Here is a 26,774-nt window from a genome sequence, read left to right as displayed (position 1 = left end):
CACAAATATGTGACGGACTTGGACTAAGCAACTCTGAAACAGATGCTGCTTTTCCCCCTTTTGCACAAACATTTTACTGAAATTCTTCACAGCAGATTTTACTAATGAATCTGGAAAAGGGAGTGACGGATGCTGCTGATGCTAATCACAGGAAACAGACACCAACGCGTAGTCCATTTTTCCTGTCTCTGACAGCAGCATCTGGCTCCTTGGCAGGCTCTGTCAACCTTTGCATTGACGTCTTAGGAGCTGCCTCAGGTCTGCCGGCTTCCTGGGGTGCCGCCGCTGGGCTGAGGTCCACCACAATCATTTCATCTTTTTGTTGGTCACGCTGAGTCTTGAAGAAATTCTTCTTTCTGCTTATGGAATGTAAGTATCATACCCAGAGTCCACTTCACAATGTGGTTTTTTTTTTCTGTAATCCTAAGATGTTCATATAGGTGTTTTATTTTAAGGTTAAATATCATCTTCGATATACTTTGAATTTTAGCCTAAGAGGGATGGCCACAGGGAACAGAGGCTGCTGCTGCTGCTAAGTCACTTCAGTCGTGTCCGACTCTGTGCGACCCCATAGACGGCAGCCCACCAGGCTCCGCCGTCCCTGGGATTCTCCAGGCAAGACACTGGAGGGGGTTGCCACTTCCTTCTCCAAGGCATGAAAGTGAAAAGTGAAAGTGAAATCGCTCAGTTGTGTCAGACTTAGCAACCCCATGGACTGCAGCCCACCAGGCTCCTCCGTCCATGGGATTTTCCAGGCAAGAGTACTGGAGTGAGTTACCCTTGCCTTCTCCTGGAACAGGGTCAAATACCTCTTAAAGCAAAGCAAGAAGTTATTTAGAGGATCATAGGCATATATCGTGGGTCCACTGATATAAAACTAAGCCAAGGAACGTAAGAAGGAAGGAGAGGAAGAGCTACTAAATTAAGTCTCATTACTGGATTACTTTGCTAAGAAAAGCGAGAACAACCCCCAAAAGAATCAGACACGACTGACCAAAAATTTAAAATCCAATACAGAGTAGAAATGGAAGTACAGAAGGTACTGCTCTTCTCAATTTCAAAACGTATAAATTATAAATAAACAATATAATTTAGGAACCTCAGAACATTTCAAGTGGAAAGCTGTGTGTCACGAGTTAGCCTGTGAGATGTTAGTAGCCATCATCTTGAGAAGCTTATGTTTGTTGTGTATTTTGTATCATATATTTAAATTATATAATCTGTGTAATGATCAGAGCCCTGCTGGTTTTTTTCTGGAAAGAAAAATTAAAGGGTAATAGGCTATTAAAAATGTGAATATTCTCACTTCAAGGGCTATCTTTGGTTTTACCAAATGTGAAAATGTTTTTAAAAATGATCATTTTTTACTTTTAAATAGCAAAATACATACATTTCATTTTATAAGACATTCAAACTCTATTGAACTCTATTGAAAATGTAAAAATGGAGTGTCTCCCATTTTCTTTTCCTCATATAATCCTCTCTGAAGAGACATCCCCACTTAAAGGACTGGTCAATACATACTTATATATGTGCATTTAACACAAAAAGCTTTTTTTAAAATAAATAGGATCATGATACATGTGTTCTGAGACCTGGTTTTATGTTGAACAATATATTCTGGAGATATTTCAATGACAGTTCATAAAAACTTCATTATTTTTAATGGTTGTGTCACATTCAGTATTATAAAGATTTAAAATATATAATATACAATCTTCCCTGCTGATGGACACTTAGGTGGTTTCAGTACTTCAAAATTATGAAACAATGTCACAATAAAACCTCATATTTACACTATTGTTCACATGTGAACATTTTTATCAATGATAAGAAAATATCTATCAAGGATAAGATGAAGTTTCTGAATTTAAGGAGGGACTCGTTTACTGATTTTGAACTTTGTATTGCAGTATAACCTATTAACAATATTGTGATAGTCTCAGGTGAGCAGTGAAGAGACAGCCACACACCTATGTGCGTCCATTCTCCCCCAAACTCCCTTCCCCTCCTCATTGCCACACAACTTTAACCAAAGTCCGTGTGCCATACAGTGGATCTTTTTTGATTATCTATTTCAAATACGGCACTGTGTACGTGTCCATCCCGAACTCCCTAAGTATCCCTTTCACCTGGTGCCTGTAAGTTTATTCCCTATGTCTGTGAGTCTCTGTTTCGTAAGGAAGTTCATTTGTGTCATTTCTTTTTATAGTCCACGTATAAGGGAGGTTCTATGATAATTCAAGAAGAGACTCGTTTGAAGTTTTGTATATATCACCACCTTGGCTCATTCTTTCAGCCAGTTATACAGTCAGTGTATAATCTTTGCTGGTATCCATTCCATCAACAGGAGAGGACTATTCTTCTTTCCCCACATCATTTTTCAACTCTTTAAAATTTTTGTCTAATACCAAGTGTCGTTATGGTTTGATTCTTTTCCTGACTCTCAAGAAGAATATGTTTAGTGATTTTATTGTCATTTGTATTTTATTAATTGTGTATTTACTGATTAAATATTATGTTCATATTTTACTGGAGTATATGCAATTTTCTCATTTATGTGTTCAGTTCAATTCAGTTCAGTTCAGTCGCTCAGTCATGTCCAACTGTTTGCGACCCCATGAATTGTGCATATATTATGCATATTGTGAAGTGAAAGTCATTCAGAATGTCCGACTCTTTGCAACTATATGGAATTCTCCAGGCCAGAATACTAGAATACTGGAGTGGGTAGCCTTTCCCTTCTCCAGAGGATCTTCCCAACTCAGGGGTTGAACCCAGGTCTCCCACATTGCAGGTGGATTCTTTACCAGCTGAACCACAAGGGAAGCCCAAGAATACTGGAGTGGGTAGACTGTCCCTTCTCCAGTGAATCTTCCTGACCCAGGAATCAGACTGGGGTCTCCTGCATTGCAGGCAGATTCCTTACCAACTGAGCTATCAGGGAAGCCCATATTAATTATTATTAAAAAATGATGCAAATTATTTTTTCAAATTGCAATTTGTATTTTAATGTTTTTAAATCTATCACAATGAAATTTTAAACATGCATATACTAAGATCTATTGGTTTATTTCTTTATGGCATTTGGTTTTGTTTCTTTTTAGGAAGAATTTCTATAATCCAATATCACCTAAACTTTTATTAAATGTTTTTTAATAGTTTGATTCTAGTTCTTTAAACTACTAGGTATTTACTGCTATGTATGACATGGATTGTGGTTCTAGCTCAATTTTCTTTCATTATAGCCAATTTTCCATTAATTATTTATCAACCAGTGATTTATTTTTTTGTAAATTATTTATTTTAATTGGAGGTTAATTACTTTACAATACTGTGGTGGTTTTTGCCATACATTGACATGAATCAGCCGTGGGTGCACATGTGTCCCCATCCTGAACCCCCTCCCACCTCCCCCCATCCCATCCCTCAGGGTCAACCCAGTGCGCCAGCCCTGAGCACCCTGTCTCATGCATCCAGCCTGGACTGGCGATCAATTCACATATGGTAATATACATGTTTCAACACTATTCTCTCAAATCACCCCACCCTTGCCTTCTCCAGCAGAATCCAGAAGTCTGTTCTTTACATCTCTGTCTCTTTTGCTGTCTCGCATATTGGGTCATCGTTATCATCTTTCTAAACTCCATATATATGCATTATTATACTGTATTGGTGTTTTTCTTTCTGACTTACTTCACTTTGTATAATAGGCTCCAGTTTCATTCACCTCATTAGAACTGATTCAAATGCATTCTTTTTAATAGCTGAATAATATTCCATTGTGTATATGTACCACAGCTTTCTCATCCATTCATCTGCCAGTGGACATCTAGGTTGCTTCCTTGTCCTAGCTATTGTAAACAGTGATGCGATGAACATTGGGGTACGCATGTTTCTTTCAATTCTGGTTTCCTTGGTGTGTATGCCCAGCCAGTGGGATTGCTGGGTTGTATGGTAGTTCTATTTCACTTTTTAAGGAATCTCTACACTTAAACAGTGATATCTAAAAGTTGAAATTATCTGTGATATTAAAGTAAATTTTTTTAAACAAGTTGACTGCTTTACTTCATTTTGTTTCATTTGTTGATTTTTGAGTACAGTATTGCTATACTCCAAAATGATAAATATCATAATTTTGTAGACATACTTAGTTTATAATTGACTTGAATAAGATATTGTTTCTGTAAGCAAATAATTATCCATTTCCTTGGTGTTTTCTTAAAAGAAGAAAAACAATTAACTTGTAAAATGTCCTATAAGCCTGGATATTCAAACAAATCATCCATTTTGAAAGAAGTGCCATTATTTCAGTCAAAAGGGTAAAACTAGAGATGGTAGAACAGACATGGACAAAATAAAATCAGTATAACTTTCTTTTGTCATTAAGAAGGGATCATTTCAAGCCAAGGAAATAATGGATATATTCCTGGTCAGCCTGAGTAATTTGAATGTCAATCTGTTGACTTTCTGGAATTTTCTTTGAAGCAGACTTTTTTTTTTTTTTTTCCAATGCCATATTTCAAGCTAAGTACTCTGAACCATTTATGGGTCTTCTGTGTAAGATTTACAGAATAACTGTGGAGTCAGACAACGATTGTCATTTCATCAGCGATGAAATTTCTCTTTGAGAAGAAACTTCAGTGAATATTATTCATGTGTGTAAGTATGCCGGAGAGAGAGCCAAAATATGCACCCACTTATCACACCCCATTAATAGCAAAAAGGAAAAAACAAACCATTTCAATGAGTTGCTTTATATACCTTAGAGTACTCTGCTAGGAATAATATATATTTATTGAGATGATTGTGCTATATTAGTCAAAACTAAACAGGATTAGTCCTGTCGGGAAATTTTCATTTATGTTTTCTATTCAATGATGCATTCTTGTGAAATATATGAAATGAATATGAGTGATAATACAATCAAGTAGTTATCAGGATTTACAGACAAATGAGCAAATTTGCATGGAGAAGAAAAAACTAAGGAGGTCCCTATTGAATGAATGGGTTCAATCTCTGGGTTGGGGAGATCCCAGAGAAGGAAATGGTAGCCCACTCTGGTATTCTCACCTGGAAAATCCCACATACAGAGGAGCCATCGGGTCATAAAGAGTCAGACACGACTTAGAAATTAAATACCAACACCAACATCAGAATTGAATGTTGCAGTATTAATATATTTCTTGGCATTTGGGAGAGACTTGGGATACTTACAATTTCAATATGAACTACTCAAAAGCCCAAGAGAAATCTTCTGGAAAAATTCCCAGGAGCATGTGCATGCGTGTGCATGCTCAGTTGTGTTGGACTCTTTGCGACCCCGTGGCTTGTAGCCTAACTTTCGGGCTTCTCCATCCATGGAATTTTCCAGGCAAGAATGCTGGAGCAGATTTTCATTTCCTGCTCCAGGGGATCTTCCTGACTCAAGGATCAAACCCCTGTCTCCTTGCTTCTTCTGCTTTGGCAGGTGGGTTCCTTACCACTGTGTCACCTGGGAAACCCCCTAGGTACTAAAGCCATTTAAAAAAAGATAATGAGAGACTAGAACATGGGTACTCTAAACTAATAATCTGATCAGAGAACAGAGTGTTTGTTAAACCCATAAATAGAACTGTATGTATTTTTGAAGTACACTTTGAGTACTTCAATTTTATTAACTTCCTACTACTGCTGTAAAAAAATCACGTCGGACACAGTGGCTTAAGCAACACATATTTATTATCTTATAATTACAGATGTCAGAGTGCAGAATGAGTCTCACTGGACTAAGCTCATGATGTCGACAGAGTCGCATTCTTTTTGGTGGGCCCAGTGAAGAATCCCTTTGTCTGTTTTCCTTTTCCAGCCGCTAAAAGCTGCCTGCTTCTTTGACTCATGGCCCTTTCTTCCATCGGCAAAGTCAACAAGTTCGTATCTCTGGACTATATTTCTTGCCCTCACACTCCCTCCTTGCCTCTGCTTCCTTCATCACAGCTCCTCTGATTCTGACTCTTCTGCTTTCTTCTTTCACCTGTAGGGACCCTGGTGATTATATCTGGTACATCCCAGAATAATCTCATTCCTATCTCAAGAGCCTTAGTTTATATCCACAGAGTTCCTTTACCCATGTAAACGATCCCAGTTTCTGGTTCTAAGAATTAAGAGTTGGACATCTCTGGGGAGCCATTACTCTGCTAGCCAAACAGGTCTACTTTCTGATTATATCAGCCAAAGTTAGCTTCAGTTATTTGCAATAAAAAAAATAATAATAATAACTAAAACCCCAGGGTTTCTAAAAGTGTGCTCAATGTACCCAGAGACCACCTTAGACCTAACAGTAGGACTGTTTGAGAGTGAACTGGTGTGACATATATATATACTGTTGATTTCATATATATATATATGTACAGTGTATATATATATATATATATATATATGTATATATGTGCACTATATATAAAATAGATGACTAATGAAAATGCATTGTATAGCAAAGGGAACCCAATGCTCTATGGTGACCTAACTGGGAAGGAAATCCAAAGAGTGGATATTTATATATGTTTGGCTGATTCACTTTGTGGTCCAATGGAAACTAACACAACACTGTTAAGTAACTATACTCCAATAAAAGTTAATCTTAAAAAAGATGAAACTATAGAACAAAAGACAAGTATATTAAAAAAAATAAATAAAGTGAACCAGTGAATCTGCATTTATTGCCAGGTCATTCTACTGCACAGTAAATATCTGAATCCATGATTTTAATGTTAGGTTTATATAAGAATAGATTTTATGGCCTCTTCCTTTTCGAGTATGTGAGTACAATTTATACTCCCAGTTTAAAATAGGGAGGTTGAGGAGCCACTGTACTTTAATGAAGAAAACCTGGGCTTTTGAACCAGAATTTGATTTTCAGGTTTCATTCTTTTCAGCCAAAATCCTCCTCAGCTCTATCCATTCTTGCAAGTTGATAAAATCCTTTGTCCTCTAAGAATAGGTTTCCCATCTATAATATAGAGCAATATCATCTATATCAATAGACTCATAAAATGGTAAAATGAGATATTTATATAACAAATAATAGTGCTTAGAATATGGTAGGTATAAAAAAAATTCTTTCTGAAATGTAGTGCCATGCTTATATCTGTAAAAAAAATTCCCCACTCAATATACTCTTAATTCTTTTGTCTTTCCCAGATTTTTGCATTTCCTGATTTACTTTAGTCAGCACGGAGCTGTCAGGATTATATCAAGCCCTCCTTCCTGTCCAGATGTCCTTTCTCTCCACATTTTCACTTCAGCAACTTCGGGATACAGTTTCTGTGGCCTGTTGACTTTTGTTGAGTGTTTTTGATTAAGAGGTTGTGGCATGTTAATCTCTGCAACACATTTCTCTGTGGACTTTTCCAGTCATCCCCTCTTTCATCTGGACCTCCATTCACCTTCAAAGGCACCATTTAGGGCCAAATCTGAGGTAGATTTGAGGCCTGGAATAAATCACATTGGGAGGTCCCTTCCTATCAGGTTGAAAGAAGAGGTGATAAGACCAAAAGGGAAGGGTCCCTGGTCTTGAAAAGCCAGTGATACCCCAGATATCTGGCTTCTGTGCTGTTAAAATTTGTGAGATGATTGTATGTATTCACTGTTGGGTTCATTTAGTTTCAGAACTCTGTAACTGTCAAATATTTTAATAAATAACTACTTAGTATTGTACACTTTCTAGTGGCATTTTTAGAGAGCTGTCAGTAAATTTCATATTTTTCCTCCAAAAATTGTGTCCTAAAAAAATCCTAAATTATTATCACTAATAAAAAACTGACATACACACATCACTGGCATCAGATGAGCTTATTTTAAAGAGTAACTGAAATATACAGCATTGCAAAAGATACTCAGCCACAGTATAATCATATAACCAGAAAAATAAGTAAAACATCTGGTCAACCAGCTGTATTTTTTGATACATATAAACCATGAAATTGAGTTGACTAATTTTTATGAATGATTTGTTCCCCCTTTGCTTAAAAATATTGATCATAACTCCATTTGTTTAGGAAAATAGATTTCCTACTTTATTAGGAACATATTAATGTATAGAACTTAGCATCTGTGTCTAAGTTCTGGAACGGGAGTGACACCCTCACAGGTGGATGACCCCAGTGTTCTGTTGAGAATTTTTAGGTCAAATTTAAATTACAGAATATCAGATATGCCACCAAAATCCACTCACTACAATCACTTAATAATTTGTTTGCACAATTCATAACCAAAGTAAAATCTTTGTTCCTCTATAAACAAGTAGTCTAACAAACAAAAAAAATCAGTATACTTTCATCACCTTCAACTGTGACTTAGTTGAAGTTAATAGATGCTGTTTTGATCAACATTTGTAGAACTATCCAGTTTAAAGTCTCTTGTTAACTGTCTCTATTTTCTTTATTATATATGGCTAAAGGCTTCCCTAGTGGCTCAGCGGTAAAGAATCTGCCTGCCAATGCAGGAGACCTGGGTTCCATCCCTGGGTAGGTAAGATCCCCTGGAGAGGGAAATGGCTACCCACTCCAGGATTTTTGCCTGGGAAATACCATGGACAGAGGAGCCTGGGTGGCTACAGCCCCTGGGGTCTCAAAGAGTCAGACATGACTTAGTAGTAAACAACAGTCGGTTCAGTTTAGCCACTCAGTCATGTCTGACTCTTTGTGACCCCATGGACTGCAGCACGTCAGGCCTCCCTGTCCATTACCAACTTCCAGCATTTACCCAAACTCATGTCCATTGAGTCGGTGATGCCATCCAACCATCTCATCCTCTGCCGTGCCCTTCTCCCCTGGCCTTCAGTCTTTCCCAGCATCAGGGTCTTTTCCAATGAGTCAGTTCTTTGCATCAGGTGGCCAAAGCATTGGAGTTTCAGCTTCAGCATTAGTCCTTCCAATGAATAGTCAGGACTGATTTCCTTTAGGATGGACTGGTTGGATCTCCTTGCAGTCCAAGGGACTCTCAAGAGTTTTCTCCAACACCACAGTTCAAAAGCATTAATTTTTCGGCACTCAGCTTTCTTCACAGTTAAACTCTCACATCCGTACATGACCACTGGAAAAACCATAGCCTTGACCAGACGGACCTTTGTTGGCAAAGTAATGTCTCTGCTTTTTAATATGCTGTCTAGGTTGGTCATAATTTTTCTCCCAAGCAGTAAGAGTCTTTTAATTTAAACAGCAATTTGTAGCTGAAATACCAAAATGTACTTCTAATAATTTAAATTTGTCCCTCAGTTCTCACCCTCTGAAGAATGACAGAAATTATCGGTGTCCACTTCTTAAAAGGACAAAAGCCACTTCTTTTAACTTTTTTCCTTAATTTTTTTCCAAAAAAAATGAAAATAGTGCTGTTAAACTAATGTAAGCACACATTAAAACATACAAATTCATTGTAGATAAATATAAACTTGGCAGTGATTCATGATTTAAATATTCTATCTTTTTTACAAGCTTCATCCTCCATTTTTCTAGAACATAAGGGAATCAAGATACAATTTTTAAAATCCAGTGAACTCTTTCATCAACTTCTTGTGGTTTTGCTTCCTTTTAAATTATTGAATATTAAGCACCTTCTGTAAGCATTCTGTACTAACATAGTATGGGAGACACAAAAAAGTGACAAACAAGTTTCTTGCTCTTGGAATAAAGATAATTCCAAACCCACAGCAAACATTATCCTCAATGGTGAAAAATTGAAAGCATTTTCCCTAAAATCAGGAACAAGACAAGGGTGCCCACTCTCACCACTACTATTCAACATAGTGTTGGAAGTTTTGGCCACAGCAATCAGAGCAGAAAAAGAAATAAAAGGAATCCAGATAGGAAAAGAAGAAGTGAAACTCTCACTGTTTGCAGATGACATGATCCTCTACATAGAAAACCCTAAAGACTCTTCCAGAAAATTACTAGAGCTAATCAATGAATATAGTAAAGTTGCAGGATATAAAATTAACACACAGAAATCCCTTGCATTCCTATACACTAACAATGAGAAAACAGAAAGAGAAAATAAGGAAACAATACCATTCACCATTGCAACAAAAAGAATAAAACACTTAGGAGTATATCTACCTAAAAGGATAAAAATAATTCCTTAAATCAATTTCATTCCTTCCTTAGCCATTGTCTCCTCTAGAAATTACTCTGTAATGGTTTGTACCATAAGACAGTAAGAAACTTTTTCCAGAGAAGATATAGAGGCTAGAGAAGAGTCAGCATCCCTCTTTTGTTTACTGGGATACTGCCAAGGTCTGTGAAGTGTTAGTTGCTGTCGTGTCTGACTCTCCGTGACACTGTGGAAGGGAGCCCCTTAGACTCCTCTGTCCATGGAATTCTCCAGGAAGTATTGGAGTGGGTAGACATTTCTTTCTCCAGGGAATTGTCCCGACCCAGGGATTGAACCCCAGTCTCCTGCATTGCAGGCAGATTCCTTACTGTCTGAGCTACCAGGGAAACCCACTAAGGTCTGTGGTATCCTGCAATTTGTAATTTTCCTCAAACATGAATTTTAATCCTGAGCTGCAGGCAAAAGTGGGAAGGATTCCTTTTCCTAGTGAATATGAGCAGAGGTTTGATATGAACATTGTCCATTAGCAAAAAGGAGGTTTAGAGAAGAGAAAGGGTCCTGAGAAAATCTTCCACTTCATATTTTGCTGCAGTGAAGCAGGCAGAAATAAAGTGTGTGTGTGTGTGTGTGTGTGTGTGTGTGTGTGAGAGAGAGAGAGAGAGAGAGAGAGAGAGAGAGAGAAAGAGAGAGATAGTATGTGTGCATCTGGCATATCCTTTCCCCAAAACTGGGAGAAAGGTGCTCTATTGTCACCATCATATTGGAGAGGTGACAAATGAAAGGAGGGAGTCAGGACCACCAGTCAAGACACAGCTGGTTTGGTGTGAAAATAGCAGATATTGCTAGCTGTATTCGACTGGTGAGGTGACCTGCACAGTACCAGTCCTCGAGGGAGGGTGGTAAAGCAAGACGGAGATCTGGTAAGAGTACCAAGGAGAAGACATCTGCATCTCGTATATTTTTTGTATTTGAAGTTATATTTTAGCAAATAGTTCATTGAAAAATGCAGCATAAGGTTGGCATTCATGGATTTAAGAGTTTACATAGATGCCAATGATCTACTCATTTAGATTCCATGCCTACCTCTCAGTCTTTGACAGGTAGGGACACAAGCCCATCAGATGGATTTCTCAATTTGGTTAAAATGTGATCTATCATTCTTATGAATTTGCAAAATGTACACAGATACATACATTTACACGGTTTTCTTTGCCACAAGCTCATTTTTAGGAGATAGAGAAAAATTTGTCAATAATTTTTGAATGAAAAAAGAAATAAAAAATACATTACTGTTAACATGATGGTGAAAAATGAGAAGGAAAAAGTGAAATGTGAAAATACATTGTAACTGGAGTTGAGAAAGGAAAAGATGAACGTGGTGAAAAAAGATAATAGCGTCTTCAATATTTGAAACCAAAGTGATGCATACTGTATTTACAAGTGGTGGAAACTGCCTTAGCGCTCGCAGCAAATAACTGGGCTTTTTGTTATTTGTTGAGCAAATTACTGGGAGCTAAAAAATAAGAGGCATGCAAAATCATCTTACAGCTGACTTGTTCTGCAAAGTTCAGGCATGTAAAGGGTGAGGGCCATGCCTGGCAAGAAATAAGAGAAATTCAGCAGGTTAAAAAAAAGACTGCCACCCACTGCTCCCTACTGAATAAGTATTGCAACCCTGGCAGTGGCACCTGGGTTTTATTCAGCGTCGGGGGAAAGAAAACTGGATCTTGGCAAATCAATGCAACAGTCATGCCGAAAATGTAAACACACGTATGGATACATGCACATGTGTACATATTGTATATAATTTTTTTTATTTGTTTCTCTTCAGGCAAATTAGAGTGCGGACTTCCCAGCTAATTACCCTTATCCTGACTCCCAGAGAGCTGACTGCCTTTGCAACAACTTACAGGTGACTTTGTTCCCCCTGCCAGTTCTGTTCTGTGTTTAAACCAAAAAGGCAGATCACCCATTTGTATCAAATTATGCATGACAGTTTGGGGAGTGGGTTATGGGCTTCTATGAAAGGCGCGCACACACAAAGTTAAAAAAAAAAAAAAAAAAAAAAAACTGTTGTATTTTATTACCAATACTACTTTCAGTTCCGGAGGCAGGGTCTTTCATGCTTTTTAAAGAGAATTTCTAGCAAACCCATTTTACCTCATTGTGAAGAACTTGGAGAAATTTACCTCACAAAGCTTTAAAAGGATAGTAAAAAGTATACCTTCCATCTATTCCATCTGTTCTCCAAATTTATAGGAGCAAAGTAAGAGACAAAACAAAAAAATAAGAAGAAAGACAAACAAGCTGTTTTCAGTATATGAAACAATTGTAGCTATTGTGCAAGTGATGGAAATACTTTCTATCATTCTGTTCAGTTCAGCTGCTCACTTGTGTCCAACTTTTTGCAAACCCATGAACCGCAGCACACCAGGCCTCCCTGTCCATCATCAACTCCCGGAGTTTACCCAAATCCATGTCCATTGAGTCAGTGATGCCATCCAACCATCTCACCCTCTGTGGTCCTCTTCTCCTTCTGCCCTCAATCCCTCCCAGAATCAGGGTCTTTTCCAATGAGTCAGCTCTTTGCATGAGGTGGCCAAAGTATTGGAGTTTCAGCTTCAGCATCAGTCCCTCCAATGAACACCCAGGACTGATCTCCTTTAGGATGGACTGGCTGGATCTCCTTGCAGTCCAAGGGACTCTCAAGAGTCTTCTCCAAACCACAGTTCAAAAGCATCAATTCTTCGGCACTCAGATTTCTTTATAGTCCAACTCTCACATCCATACATGACTACTGGAAAAACCATAGCCTTGACTAGACGGACCTTTGTGGGCAAAGTAATGTCTCTGGTTTTCAATATGCTGTCTAGGTTGCCCATAACTTTCCTTCCAAGGAGTAAGTGTCTTTTAATTTCATGGCTGCAGCCACCATCTGCAGTGATTTGGGAGCCCCCAAAAATAAAGTCAGCCACTCTTTCCACTGTTTCCCCATCTATTTGCCATGAAGTGAGCAGTTGATTTTGAATGCCACAGGAGGTTATAGATGTACGCGATTAACTAGTGCTGTCTGGATCTTCTCCTTCCAGGGTTGGATGTATTCCTTTGTTTCCGGTCACTTGGACTTTGACCAGGTTGGAACTAGAGCATAGTCTCATCTCTGTATTAGAGCACCATATCAGCTCTCTCTATTAAACAGCAGTCTCTATCAGAGCCAACATTTTGTTTCTGCACAAAATGTGTAGAAAGTGTATGTGTAATGTGTATGCACAAAAGAGCAGAGCTTTGTTGCATAATCTTAAAAATGTAGCTTTTATTCAGCATTTTGATCTGTTATAAAAATGACTGGTTCATAAGGGTCAAGAAGGACTGCTTGTACTTCAGCCAAAATCAGCCGCAGGTACTTCTCTGGCCCGGGGACATTCCCACAGTTGACAGCCTTTTTGGTCACCTGGCAAATGTCACAAAGCTGCTCAGCCACATGTGGCACTTGTCTTCAAAATCAGGAGGCCGTTTTATGTCAGTAAGTGGTGCAAGAGGCAGCGATGGTTCTTTACCTTTCAGGTCATGTTCTCACACAGCCCAGAGCACCTGATTCCCAGAAAATTCAGACACAAGTCAGCTTCTCTATTTTCACAGATTTTATATTCTCCCCCTTTAATGTGTCTAAGACATCTGCTTCTTCTTGCTCTCCAAATCCAACTAACATGATGCTTTCAATGATAGAACTGCCTGCAGGTCTGTGGACTGTGAAATGGTCAGTTTCTCTCCCAGCTAAACTGTGTTTCAGAGCAAGAGGGCTGATATAATCCTGAGGCAAAACAAGGAACATGTGTGTCCCTTTTATATGACAGCAAAGTGGCTATAGGAAAAAAAAAAGCTCTCTTCAGATCAATAAATGCATGCCAGCTATCAAGGTTTTGCTCATTTGCAGCATAAGCTGCAATTGAAGTCTTTCTCTGGTTATGCTCATTGATGGTTCTCTGCTAGTCCCCAAAACCTATCTCCAGCACCAGCTGAGCTGAGGAGCTGGAAGCGATGTGACTAGAATTGCTACCTTTGCCAGATGTCTGTGATTCCCTAAAAACACAGTTAGTCTTACTCATGTCAGCATGAGTGTTAAAGACTTCTCTATGACCTTTTCTATCAAAATAGCCTGTGGTTCAGGGAACTAAAGCAGGATCATGGCAGTTGCTGTGGACACATTTTAACTATGAACTCAAGGTCTGGCAAAGAAAGCAAGTGTTATTTTTGGACTCCTATAGGGTCTATAGTGATATAGACAAATAACATAATGCTGTTTATTACTCCAGTCTATAAGCTGTGTCTCTGGATCACAGTGGCTTTCTACATATCCAGGAGTTAAGAGAAGCTAGAAGCCACAGGCAAATAAAATTCCCCTGTTTTCTGAGTATTTCCCTGTCTCCTTCCAAGGCTATGGTTTTTCCAGTAGTTATGGATGGATATGAGAGTTGGACTATAAAGAAAGCTGAGTGAGTGCCAAAGAATTGATGTTTTTGAAATGTGGTGTTGGAGAAGACCCCTGAGAGTCCCTTGGACTGAAAGGAGATCTAACCCGTCCATTCTGGAGGAGATCAATCCTGAGTGTTCAATGGAAGGACTGATATTGAAGTTGAAACTCCAATACTTTGGCCACCTGATGCGAAGAGCTGACTCATTTGAAAAGACCCTGATGCTGGGAAAGACTGAAGGTGCGGGGAGAATGGGATGACAGAGGGTGAGATGGTTGGATGGCATCACCGACTCAATGGATATGAGTTTGGGTAACTCCGGGGTTGGTGATGGACAGGGAGGCCTGGCGTGCTGTAGTCCATAGGGTCGCAAAGAGTCAGACGCATCTGAGCGACTGAACTGAACTGAACTTCCTTGCAGAAGAAGATTTACAGAACCAGCATTATTTGCAAATATAACAATTGCCTCCTCAAAGTTATTAGCCTTTTTCTTCATTTAAGAGGCTGTAGGTCCATGAAATAATTTAAGACTAGAAACTGGGTGAGGTGTTCCAAGTCCCTACAAAGAGGATGCCCACCTGTGCCCTACAGCTTCCGTAATCAGTTAGGGAGACAAACTGTGACAATGTGACAATCCTCGGCATGCCTCACCATTCGGATTACTATGGTGGCCTGCTCTTTGCCATGGCCTCACATTCAACTTCCCTCTGAAATTTATGCTGCTCTGTGGCCCCTGCAACTCCACTATCTTCTGCTTCCCATTCCATCAGGGAGACCACTTCGACTGATGCCTTTCCACCAATCACTAAAATAACTTATTGAAATATCTTCCCTCCCCTCACCAATGTGTTTCAAAGGTCCTTTGTGGGACTGTAGTTTGATTGAGTGAATGAAGGAACAAGAAGCTTTCATACAATTATTTGAATATATATAGCCTTTTAAATTATCTTTTTTTTTTTGTTGGAGGCTAATTACTTCACAACATTTCAGTGGGTTTTGTCATACATTGATATGAATCAGCCATAGATTTACATGTATTCCCAATCCCGATCCCCCCTCCCACCTCCCTCTCCACCCGATTCCTCTGGGTCTTCCCAGTGCACCAGGCCCGAGCACTTGTCTCATGCATCCCACCTGGGCTGGTGATCTGTTTCACCATAGATAATATATATGCTGTTCTTTTGAAATATCCCACCCTCATCTTCTCCCACAGAGTTCAAAAGTCTGTTCTGTATTTCTGTGTCTCTTTTTCTGTTTTGCATATAGGGTTATCGTTACCATCTTTCTAAATTCCATATATATGTGTTAGTATGCTGTAATGTTCTTTATCTTTCTGGCGTACTTCACTCTGTATAATGGGCTCCAGTTTCATCCATCTCATTAGGACTGATTCAAATGAATTCTTTTTAACGGCTGAGTAATATTCCATGGTGTATATGTACCACAGCTTCCTTATCCATTCATCTGCTGATGGGCATCTAGGTTGCTTCCATGTCCTGGCTATTATAAACAGTGCTGTGATGAACATTGGGGTGCACGTGTCTCTTTCAGATCTGGTTTCCTCAGTGTGTATGCCCAGAAGTGGGATTGCTGGGTCATATGGCAGTTCTATTTCCAGTTTTTTAAGAAATCTCCACACTGTTTTCCATAGTGGCTGTACTAGTTTGCATTCCCACCAACAGTGTAAGAGGGTTCCCTTTTCTCCACACCCTCTCCAGCATTTATTGCTTGTAGACTTTTGGATAGCAGCCATCCTGACTGGTGTGTAATGGTACCTCATTGTGGTTTTGATTTGCATTTCTCTGATAATGAGTGATGTTGAGCATCTTTTCATGTGTTTGTTAGCCATCTGTATGTCTTCTTTGGAGAAATGTCTGTTTAGATCTTTGGCCCACTTTTTGATTGGGTCATTTATTTTTCTGGAATTGAGCTGCAGGAGTTGCTTGTATATTTTTGAGATTAACCCTTTGTCTGTTTCTTCATTTGCTATTATTTTCTCCCAATCTGAGGGCTGTCTTTTCACCTTACTTATAGTTTCCTTTGTTGTGCAAAAGCTTTTAAGTTTCATTAGGTCCCATTTGTTTAGTTTTGCTTTTATTTCCAATATTCTGGGAGGTGGGTCATAGAGGATCTTGCTGTGATTTATGTCGGAGAGTGTTTTGCCTATGTTCTCCTCTAGGAGTTTTATAGTTTCTGGTCTTACATTTAGATCTTTAATCCATTTTGAGTTTATTTTTGTGTATTGTGTTAGAAAGTGTTCTAGTCTTATTCTTTTACAAGTGGTTGACCAGTTTTCCCAGCACCACTTGCTGAAGAGGTTGTCTTTTTTCCATTGTATATCCTTGCCTCCTTTGTTAAAGATAAGGTGTCCATAGGTTCGTGGATTTATCTCTGGGCTTTCTATTCTGTTCCATTGATCTATATTTCTGTCTTTGTGCCAGTACCATACTGTCTTGATGACTGTGGCTTTGTAGTAGAGTCTGAAGTCAGGCAGGTTGATTCCTCCAGTTCCATTCTTCTTTCTCAAGATTACTTTGGCTATTCGAGGTTTTTTGTATTTTCATACAAATTGTGAAATTCTTTGGTCTAGTTCTGTGAAAAATACCATTGGTAGCTTGATAGGGATTGCATTGAATCTATAGATTGCTTTGGGTAGAATAGCCATTTTGACAATATTGATTCTTCCAATCCATGAACAAGGTATGTTTCTCCATCTGTTTGTGTCCTCTTTGATTTCTTTCATCAGTGTTTTATAGTTTTCTATGTATAGGTCTTTTGTTTCTCTAGGTAGATATACTCCTAAGTGTTTTATTCTTTTTGTTGCAATGGTGAATGGTATTGTTTCCTTATTTTCTCTTTCTGTTTTTTCACTGTTAGTATATAGGAATGCAAGGGATTTCTGTGTGTTAATTTTCTATCCTGCAACTTTACTATATTCATTGATTAGCTCTAGTAATTTTCTGGTAGAGTCTTTAGGGTTTTCTATGTAGAGGATCATGTCATCTGCAAACAGTGAGAGTTTCACTTCTTCTTTTCCTATCTGGATTCCTTTTATTTCTTTTTCTGCTCTGATTGCTGTGGCCAAAACTTCCAAAACTATGTTGAATAGTAGTGGTGAGAGTGGGCACCCTTGTCTTGTTCCTGATTTCAGGGGAAATGCTTTCAATTTTTCACCATTGAGGGTGATGGTTGCTGTGGGTTTGTCATATATAGCTTTTATTATGTTGAGGTATGTCCCTTCTATTCCTGCTTTTTGGAGAGTTTTAATCATAAATGAGTGTTGAATTTTGTCAAAGGCTTTCTCTGCATCTATTGAGATAATCATATGGTTTTTATCTTTCAATTTGTTAATGTGGTGTATTACAGTGATTGATTTGTGGATATTAAAGAATCCTTGCATTCCTGGGATAAAGCCCACTTGGTCATGGTGTATGATTTTTTTAATATGTTGTTGGATTCTGTTTGCTAGAATTTTGTTAAGGATTTTTGCATCTATGTTCATCAGTGATATTGGCCTGTAGTTTTCTTTTTTTGTGGCATCTTTGTCTGGTTTTGGAATTAGGGTGATGGTGGCCTCATAGAATGAGTTTGGAAGCTTACCTTCATCTGCAATTTTCTGGAAGAGTTTGAGTAAGATAGGTGTTAGCTCTTCTCTAAATTTTTGGTAGAATTCAGCTGTGAAGCCATCTGGTCCTGGGCTTTTGTTTGCTGGAAGATTTTTGATTACAGTTTCAATTTCCTTGCTTGTGATGGGTTTGTTAAGATCTTTTATTTCTTCCTGGTTCAGTTTTGGAAAGTTTTACTTTTCTAAGAATTTGTCCATTTCATCCAAGTTGTCCATTTTATTGGCATAGAGCTGCTGGTAGTAGTCTCTTATGATCCTTTGTATTTCAGTGTTGTCTGTTGTGATCTCTCCATTTTCATTTCTAATTTTGTTAATTTGGTTCTTCTCTCTTTGTTTCTTAATGAGTCTTGCTAATGGTTTGTCAATTTTGTTTATTTTTTCAAAAAACCAGCTTTTAGCTTTGTTGATTTTTGCTATGGTCTCTTTAGTTTCTGTTGCATTTATTTCTGCCCTGATTTTTGAGATTTCTTTCCTTCTGCTAACTCTGGGATTCTTCATTTCTTCCTTCTCTAATTGCTTTAGGTGTAGAGTTAGGTTATTTATTTGGCTTTTTTCTTGTTTCTTGATGTAAGCCTGTAATGCTATGAACCTTCCCCTTAGCACTGCTTTTACAGTGTCCCATAGGTTTTGGGTTGTTGTGTTTTCATTTTCATTCATTTCTATACATACTTTGATTTCTTTTTTGATTTCTTCTATGATTTGTTGGTTATTCAGAAGCATGTTATTTAGCCTCCATATGTTTGAATTTTTAACAATTTTTTTCCTGTAATTGAGATCTAATCTTACTGCACTGTGGTCAGAAAAGATGACTGGAGTGATTTCAATTTTTTTGAATTTTCCAAGACCAGAGTTATGGCCCAGGATGTGATCTATTCTGGAGAAGGTTCCGTGTGCACTTGAGAAAAAGGTGAAGTTGATTGTTTTGGGGTGAAAATTATCTTTATTTTTTTATTTATGGGGGTAGAGTTGCTTTAGGGAAATTAATCAGCCGTGTGCATACATATATCCTCTCCCTCTAGTCTTGCCGCCCATCTAAGTCACCACAGAACATCAAGTAGAGTTCCCTGCATGATGCAGTAGGCTCTCACTATTGACCTGTTCTATGAATATCAGTGCAAACATGTCATTCCCATTCTCCCAATTCATCCCTCTCCCACCTTCCCCCACTTGGTGTCCATCTGTTCTCTGTGTCTGTGTCTCTATTTCTGATTTGCAAATAGTTTAATCTATACCATTTTTTTCTAGATTCCACATATATGCATTAATATAAAATAGTTGTTTTTCTCTTTCTGACTTACTTCACTTTGTGTGATAGTCTCTAGGTCCATCAACATCTCTACAAAGGACCCAACTTGACTCCTTTCAATGGCTCAGTAATTTTCCATTGTCTATATGTAGCACATCATTTTAACACATTTACCCTGAGAAATCATAATTCAAAAGGACACATGCAGCCCAGTGTCCACCGCAGCACTATTTCCAATAGCCAGGACATGGAAAAACTCCCATAGCCTCTTATTAATTTCTTCCACTCTAATCCTTGTTGGTGTTTGGTCTCAGTCATGTCTGACTCTTTGCAACCCCATGGACTGCAACACTCCAGGCTTCCCTGTCCTTCACCATCTTCCAAAGCTTGCTCAAGCTCATGCTCATCAAGTCGGTGATGCCATCCAACCATCTCATCCTTTGTTATCCCCTTCTCCTCCTATCTTCAATCTTTCACAGCATCAGGGTCTTTTCCAATGAGTCATTTCTTTGCATCAGGTGGCCAAAGTATCAGAGCTTCAGCTTCAACATCAGTCCTTCCAGTGAATATTCAGGATTGATTTCCTTTGGGATTGACTGGTTTGATATCCTTGCAGTCCAAGGGACTCTCACAAGTCTTCTCCAACATCACATTTCAAAAGCTTCAATTCTTCAGTGTTCAGCCTTCTTTATGGTCCAACTCTTATATCCATATGTGACTACTGGAAAAACATAGCTTTGACTAGACAGACCTTTATTGGCAAATTAAAATCTCTGCTTTTTAATGTGCTCTCTAGGTTGGTCATATCTTTTCCTCCATGAAGCAAGTGTCTTTTAGCTTCATGGCTGCTCTCACCATTTGTAGTGATTTTGGAGCCCAAGAAAACAAAGTCTGTCACTTTTTCCATTGTTCCTCCATAAGTTAGCCATGAAGTGATGGGACCAGATGCCATGATCTTAGTTTTTTGAATGTTGAGTTTTAAGCCAACTTTTTCACTCCCCTCTTTTACTTTCATCAAGAGACTTTAGTTCCTCTTTACTTTCCTCCATCAAGGTGGTGTCATCTGCATATTTGAGGTTATTGATATTTCTCCCAAATGGTTTTTCTCAACTCAGGGGTGTCATGAGGCACCACGCAGTCCTAGTTTGGCTGTTAATCCAACACATGGAATCCAGAATTTGGGGTAAGTTAGCTAACATTCCTAAAACCAGCTTAATTTAAAAATTAGATCCTTTTTCCTTTTGCTGTGTTCTCAGTAGAATTTTGTAAATAAACTTAACAAATTTCTCTATCTTTTTGTTACAGAAACCTTGCTTATATCAATGTATGACAAAACCCACTGAAATGTTGTGAAGTAATTAGCTTCCAACTAATAAAAAAATTAAAAAAAAAAAAGATAAACTGGGAGCTGATTTTAGTTATAGATATGGAGACAATAAGAAGTGGGAGTGAAGTGACGGACTCATGAGGAAAATTCTGTTCTTGACATAGGGTCACTCCCTCCACCGAGGAAGACATAAACTTCTTCAAGATATGCAGAGGCTCTTTGGATGGACAAGGCAGTTTGGCAGTGATTTGACACTGAAATCTTCCAAATCCAGAGCACTGTATCCCAAAGCTTGGTCTCAGTTTCAGGATCCCACTCTTTTCAGATCAGTGTCTTGGCTTTCACAGAAAGTATTAGGCGGGTGAATTGCACTCATTTATAATACAACGATGCTTAGGCTTAGACTTTGGATTTAGAGTTTCCTATTTTAGTTTTGCAGCTGCTACACATTAGAGTTCCTTTACCATAGTCCTGTAAAAGTCTCAAGTTTTAGTTGTTGTTTTACCAAGTATTCAAAGATTATAGCATGCTGTTCTTTCTTTTCAGCTCTGCAGAGCTATTCACAGAGGCCACGCCACTTTAGTCCTCAGAGTCATGTCCTTCTTGCCTTCCTGTAGCCGGGGCCTCTCACTTTCTTCAAAGCCAGTGCTCCATAAGCACTTAATTTTAGGCTATGATCGGTGAGAACTTCACTTTCTGTTCCACCTAATATCCCCTCCCTGAATATTAAATGAATTTTCACTTAGCCAGATAACCGATTCCAGGTTATCTGATTTCCCTGAAGGTTTCTGGCCAGCAACCCACACCCTGTGCCAATTGCTATACCAGTCAGGGTTCTGTAATGCTGAAATCAGAAACAGCCCTGTGCTAATTTCAACAGGAAGGGGCTCTTTAGGAAATAACTGAAGTAGGTCACAGGATGCCTTGGAAGAACGAACCTCAGATACTGGAAGAGAAACCAGAAGAGCTGGATGTAGACTGACCAACTCATGCTGGTTTGCCTGAGACGTTCCGGATCTCCACGCTGACAGTCCCATGGGTGGGAAACCCCTTAGCCCTTGGCAAGCTGTGATGGGTGGAGCCCGAGGGCTGCAGGGAGAGCCCAGTCCGTGCCCAGGAGCAGCCTGGGTGTATCACCACTGTCACCTTCCTTGGATTTTGCAAACTGTCACTAATCCCACTGTGCCAGCTTTCTTGAAATTACCCTGATACCTAAATTTTAAATAGTCCTACTAAAGTTTACATGACCATCTTGTCTACCTTGAATCTCCTGCATTGGCAGGTGAATTCTTTCTCACTGTGCCACTGGGAAAGCTCCTTAGGAGGCTTAGCATAGGAAAGAAGTGAAGGAGAGAGAAGGTAGAAATTTGTTCATTCAGTTCAGTTCAGTCGCTCAGTCATGTCCAACTCATTGCGACCCCGTGGACTGCAGCACGCCAGACCTCCCTGTCCATCCTCAACTCCCGGAGCTTACCCAAACTCATGTCCATTGCGTCAGTGATGCCATCCAACCATCTCATCCTCTGTCGTCTCCTTCTCCTCCCGCCTTCAATCTTTCACAGCATCAGGGTCTTTTCCAGTGAGTTCATTGAGCATTTTCATTTTTTAAGATTGGACTGAAATATATAGATCCATTTTCTTTCCTTGAGTTTATATTTTCATACTTCACTTTCAATCAAATTTTCTTATGGAGGCATCTTAGAGAGCTTTAATTAAAGACTTCTCTTCCTCAATTTTCCATTTTATCAACATTCTTATTTTATATATAAGAAGTCTATGTTTCTTAAAAGCGAAGGTAACAGTTAGTCACTTATTTGAAAGCATTGTGCTGTATTCCTGCTCTCTTGATATATACATTTTGCTTAAATGGATAGGAATGGCGGGAGGACTTAGGAAGTTTAGAATGGTCTCAGGTTAAGAACAAGCAAGAAAAACAAGAATCCCCGTCCTTCAAGCACAAGGAATGAGACTCTGCCAATGATAAGAGCATAGTAGGGGCCTGTGTGCCTCAGATGAAGTCACTATCCTGACTGACACAACAGTTTCAGCTTGGTGAGACTCTGCAGATTAGTCAGCTAACCATGCACAAAACTCCTGACCCACAGAAAATGTGGAGTAATAAAATTGGCATGTTTTATGAAAAATTTTGTGCTGATTCATTTGCTGTAATGGAAAGCCAATACAGAAAATATACACTCCCTTCATGTAGCACGTATGCATTTTATTAGTCACCAGGACACTGCTAGTGCACACACTGACCACAGAGGCAAATGCAGTAATAATTGGTCATCGCTGACGTTTGACTGGCTTTGTCATACATAGCCACAACTGTACACACATTTGCTATTATGATGTTATAAATACATGGTAAGAGACATGTTACTTAATGGCTTGTTACTCTGAATGATAACTTTCAAATCATTATACAGATGATCCATCGAGACCTGCATCTGTTTGCTAGCTCTGGGGAGAGGACAGATATTAACAGTGGTCATGTTCAACATCTTCTTACAATATTCCCAGTACTTCTCGATGTTTGCAGGCAGTGTTAGACACTCTGTCCTCTGAGTTTCCTCACCCCACTGTCTCAACATCCTGGGATCGTATCAAGCACACTGAATTATAATTTGTCAGTTAATGGGTCTTTTGTCCCTACAAGAGCTGAACTCTTTGAGGACAGAGACCTTCCCTCAGTATCTCAATATCTTTGCACAATACCAAGCATGGGGCCTAACATCCAGCAGGTGTGCCATAGACATATATTTAAGTAAATGAACAGCCAGGAGGGTTGACATCAAAATACTAGTTCTACTTTGACTTTCCATCTGCCACTGATATTGTTCTCCCCAAAGCTTCAAAAGCACACATTTACGATGCAATTCTCTTAATAAAGGACTGGCCCTCAATTGGTTGCCGACATGTTAAGAATTAAGTGGTCCAAACCATAGGTTGCTGTTACTCCCAAATTCAGTCTCCTGGGAAATAGTCACGAAAATAATTTCTAGTTCTTGAAAAGAGACTGAGAATATTTGGCAAATTTAGTTGATCTTCCATAAAACTAAAATTGAGCCTTCTAGTTTTGTTGCAAATGGTTTTTTTATCAGAAAGAAAAATTGGAGAAGGATATTAACTACATAGTGCAATCACCCTATGAAATTGGATGGTATTGACCAAACTGCCCTTGACGAATCTACCATGTTAGCACGTGTGTTGTTATATGAGACATACACGTTTATGTACTTATATTTTTAGAAATATCTGGGGAATTTTTCTATCTACAAATACCAGCAGTCAACAGAAATTTATTATTCTTAACCTATCATAAACAGTTGGATACAGCTCCATTAGCCTATAGAATCTAGACCCAGAGTGAACCTGAAACAGGCAGAAATAAATAAATAAATGCCACTTGGAACAGTAACCAAAAAGATTTTTCCTTTTTTTGGCTCAGATAAATTCATGCTATATTTTCACATAAAGAATTTCAAATGATTTTGACAAATGCTTTAACATGGCTTCAAGCTCACATGAGTGAAATAATTGTTTTTTGGGCTAAAAAACTATTATTAACATTTTATTTAAGTTAATAGTAATAGACATTTATTGCAGTAAAATGTTGACAAGAAAACCAAAGATTTGATAAAGAAAATAAAGTTCATTCATGCACCAAAAGGAGACACCGTAGCTAAGAACCTGGGTTCAAGAGCTCGTCTGCCTGGGTCCAACACTGTGATCTCCAAGTGATTTAACCTCTGTTTTAGTTTCTTCATTATTTAACAAAACTGCCCGCAAATCTTTTTTTTTTTGTTTTTTTTTTGTTTTTTTTGTTTTTTTTGTTTTTTTCTTTTAATTTTTATTATTATTATTTTTTTTTCCAGTGGGTTTTGTCATACATTGATATGAATCAGCCATGGATTTACATGTATTCCCAATCCCGAGCCCCCCTCCCACCTCCCTCTCCACCCGATTCCTCTGGGTCTTCCCAGTGCACCAGGCCAGAGCACTTGTCTCGTGCATCCCACCTGGGCTGGTGATCTGTTTCACCATAGATAGTATACATGCTGTTCTTTTCAAATATCCCACCCTCACATTCTCCCACAAAGTTCAAAAGTCTGTTCTGTATTTCTGTGTCTCTTTTTCTGTTCTGCATATAGGGTTATCGTTATCACCTTTCTAAATTCCATATACATGTGTCAGTATGCTGTAATGTTCTTTATCTTTCTGGCTTACTTCACTCTGTATAATGGGCTCCAGCTTCATCCATCTCATTAGGACTGGTTCAAATGAATTCTTTTTCATGGCTGAGTAATATTCCATGGTGTATATGTACCACAGCTTCCTTATCCATTCATCTGCTGATGGGCATCTAGGTTGCTTCCATGTCCTGGCTATTATAAACAGTGCTGCGATGAACATTGGGGTACACGTGTCTCTTTCAGATCTGGTTTCCTCAGTGTGTATGCCAAGAAGTGGGATTGCTGGGTCATATGGCAGTTCTATTTCCAGTTTTTTAAGAAATCTCCACACTGTTTTCCATAGCGGCTGTACTAGTTTGCATTCCCACCAACAGTGTAAGAGGGTTCCCTTTTCTCCACACCCTCTCCAGCATTTATTGCTTGTAGACTAAAGAAGACATACAGATGGCTAACAAACACATGAAAAGATGCTCAACATCACTCATTATTAGAGAAATGCAAATCAAAACCACAATGAGGTACCATTACACGCCAGTCAGGATGGCTGCTATCCAAAAGTCTGCCTGCAAATCTTAAGAATTAAAATGTTAATAGATTTAGAACAGGCCCTGGCTTATAATAATGACACAGTAGGTTTTAAATATTACTATTTTGAGAATACAAAGACAACTATTTTTCTTGAGTTTAAGTAAACAAATATCATATACTACTATTGGACTTTCCCTGTGGCTCAGATGGTAAAGAAACTGGCTGCAATGCAGGAAACCCAGGTGCAATTCCTAGAACTGGAAGATCCCCTGGAGAAGGAAATGGCAACCCTCTCTGGTATTCTTGCTCAGAAAATCCCATGGAAAGAGGAGCCTGGTGGGTTACAGTCTATGGTATCGCAAAGATTTGACATGACTGAGCAGCTAGTACACACATACTACTATTATCTGCATTGTTACCAAAATCCAACAAAATCCCACTAGAGAAAATATAGACATTTTCTCTACAAAATTTTCTTGTAAGCTATATAGATATAGATTTTATGATTTTTCTTTCCCATAAGATGCACATTATCTTACAAATAAGCATTTTCATTTGCTAATATATTAATTTAATCTTTGGCTGCTTGACACAAGAATACATGGGAATATATTCTCCTATCAGAATTCTAAAAGCATAGCAAACAGTAAGTTTGATGACAATTCTATGTTAAGACTTGGTTCTGAATGAAAACTAACCCAGGTATTTAAATCTGCTCACTTCCTTTTTCAGAATTCCTACCAAAATACCAAAATGACTCTATACGAAGAAAAATTGATAGCAGAGCCGGAAACCAGAGAAGACTGCATCTCCAAGCCTGAAGGAATTTGGGGAGATACTGTTCAGGGGTATCATTGCAGAAAAATCAACAAACACATGAGTTACAACATGAGAAGAAATTGATTCCAGATCTTGGAGTGAGTGGGGAAGACAAGACAGAACTACAGAGACAGAAGGAAGGAGAGTCTCGGCCTCGGCTGAGATTAGATTGAGAAAATTTTCAAAGCTGATTGTGCTCAGATCTCATCTCAGAGCAATTAAGTCATAATTTTAGTAACTAGAGGGAATCTATACATTGTATAACCTTTTCAGGTGATTTGAGTTGTATGGAGATGGTTATGAGCCATTGATCTAGAAAGCAAATATCCAATATACCTGCATTTCCTGGGAAGTACACAGCACCACTAAACAAAGCCCAGCTGTTACGCTCGCTCTCGGCTTATACTTGACGTTGGCGGCAGGCTAAGGTGCTGAAGGCACTGCTGGAGATGCTATGAGGAGAGGTCACACGTAA

General features: G+C 38.7%; 1 long non-coding RNA gene across 1 annotated transcript; it reads left to right on the top strand.

The window, feature by feature from the left end:
- Positions 1-245: 245 nt before the first annotated feature.
- LOC133067153 (uncharacterized) lies at positions 246-26,774 on the top strand. The gene is made up of 3 exons (XR_009695210.1): positions 246-369; positions 11,918-11,998; positions 26,213-26,774. It is a non-coding gene; the product is annotated as an uncharacterized LOC133067153 (long non-coding RNA).

This window comes from Dama dama, chromosome 12, assembly GCF_033118175.1.
Source record: "Dama dama isolate Ldn47 chromosome 12, ASM3311817v1, whole genome shotgun sequence".
Classification (NCBI taxonomy): Eukaryota; Metazoa; Chordata; class Mammalia; order Artiodactyla; family Cervidae; genus Dama; species Dama dama.
Note: the sequence above shows the minus strand (reverse complement) of the source record. Positions and strands in the feature narration are given on the sequence as shown.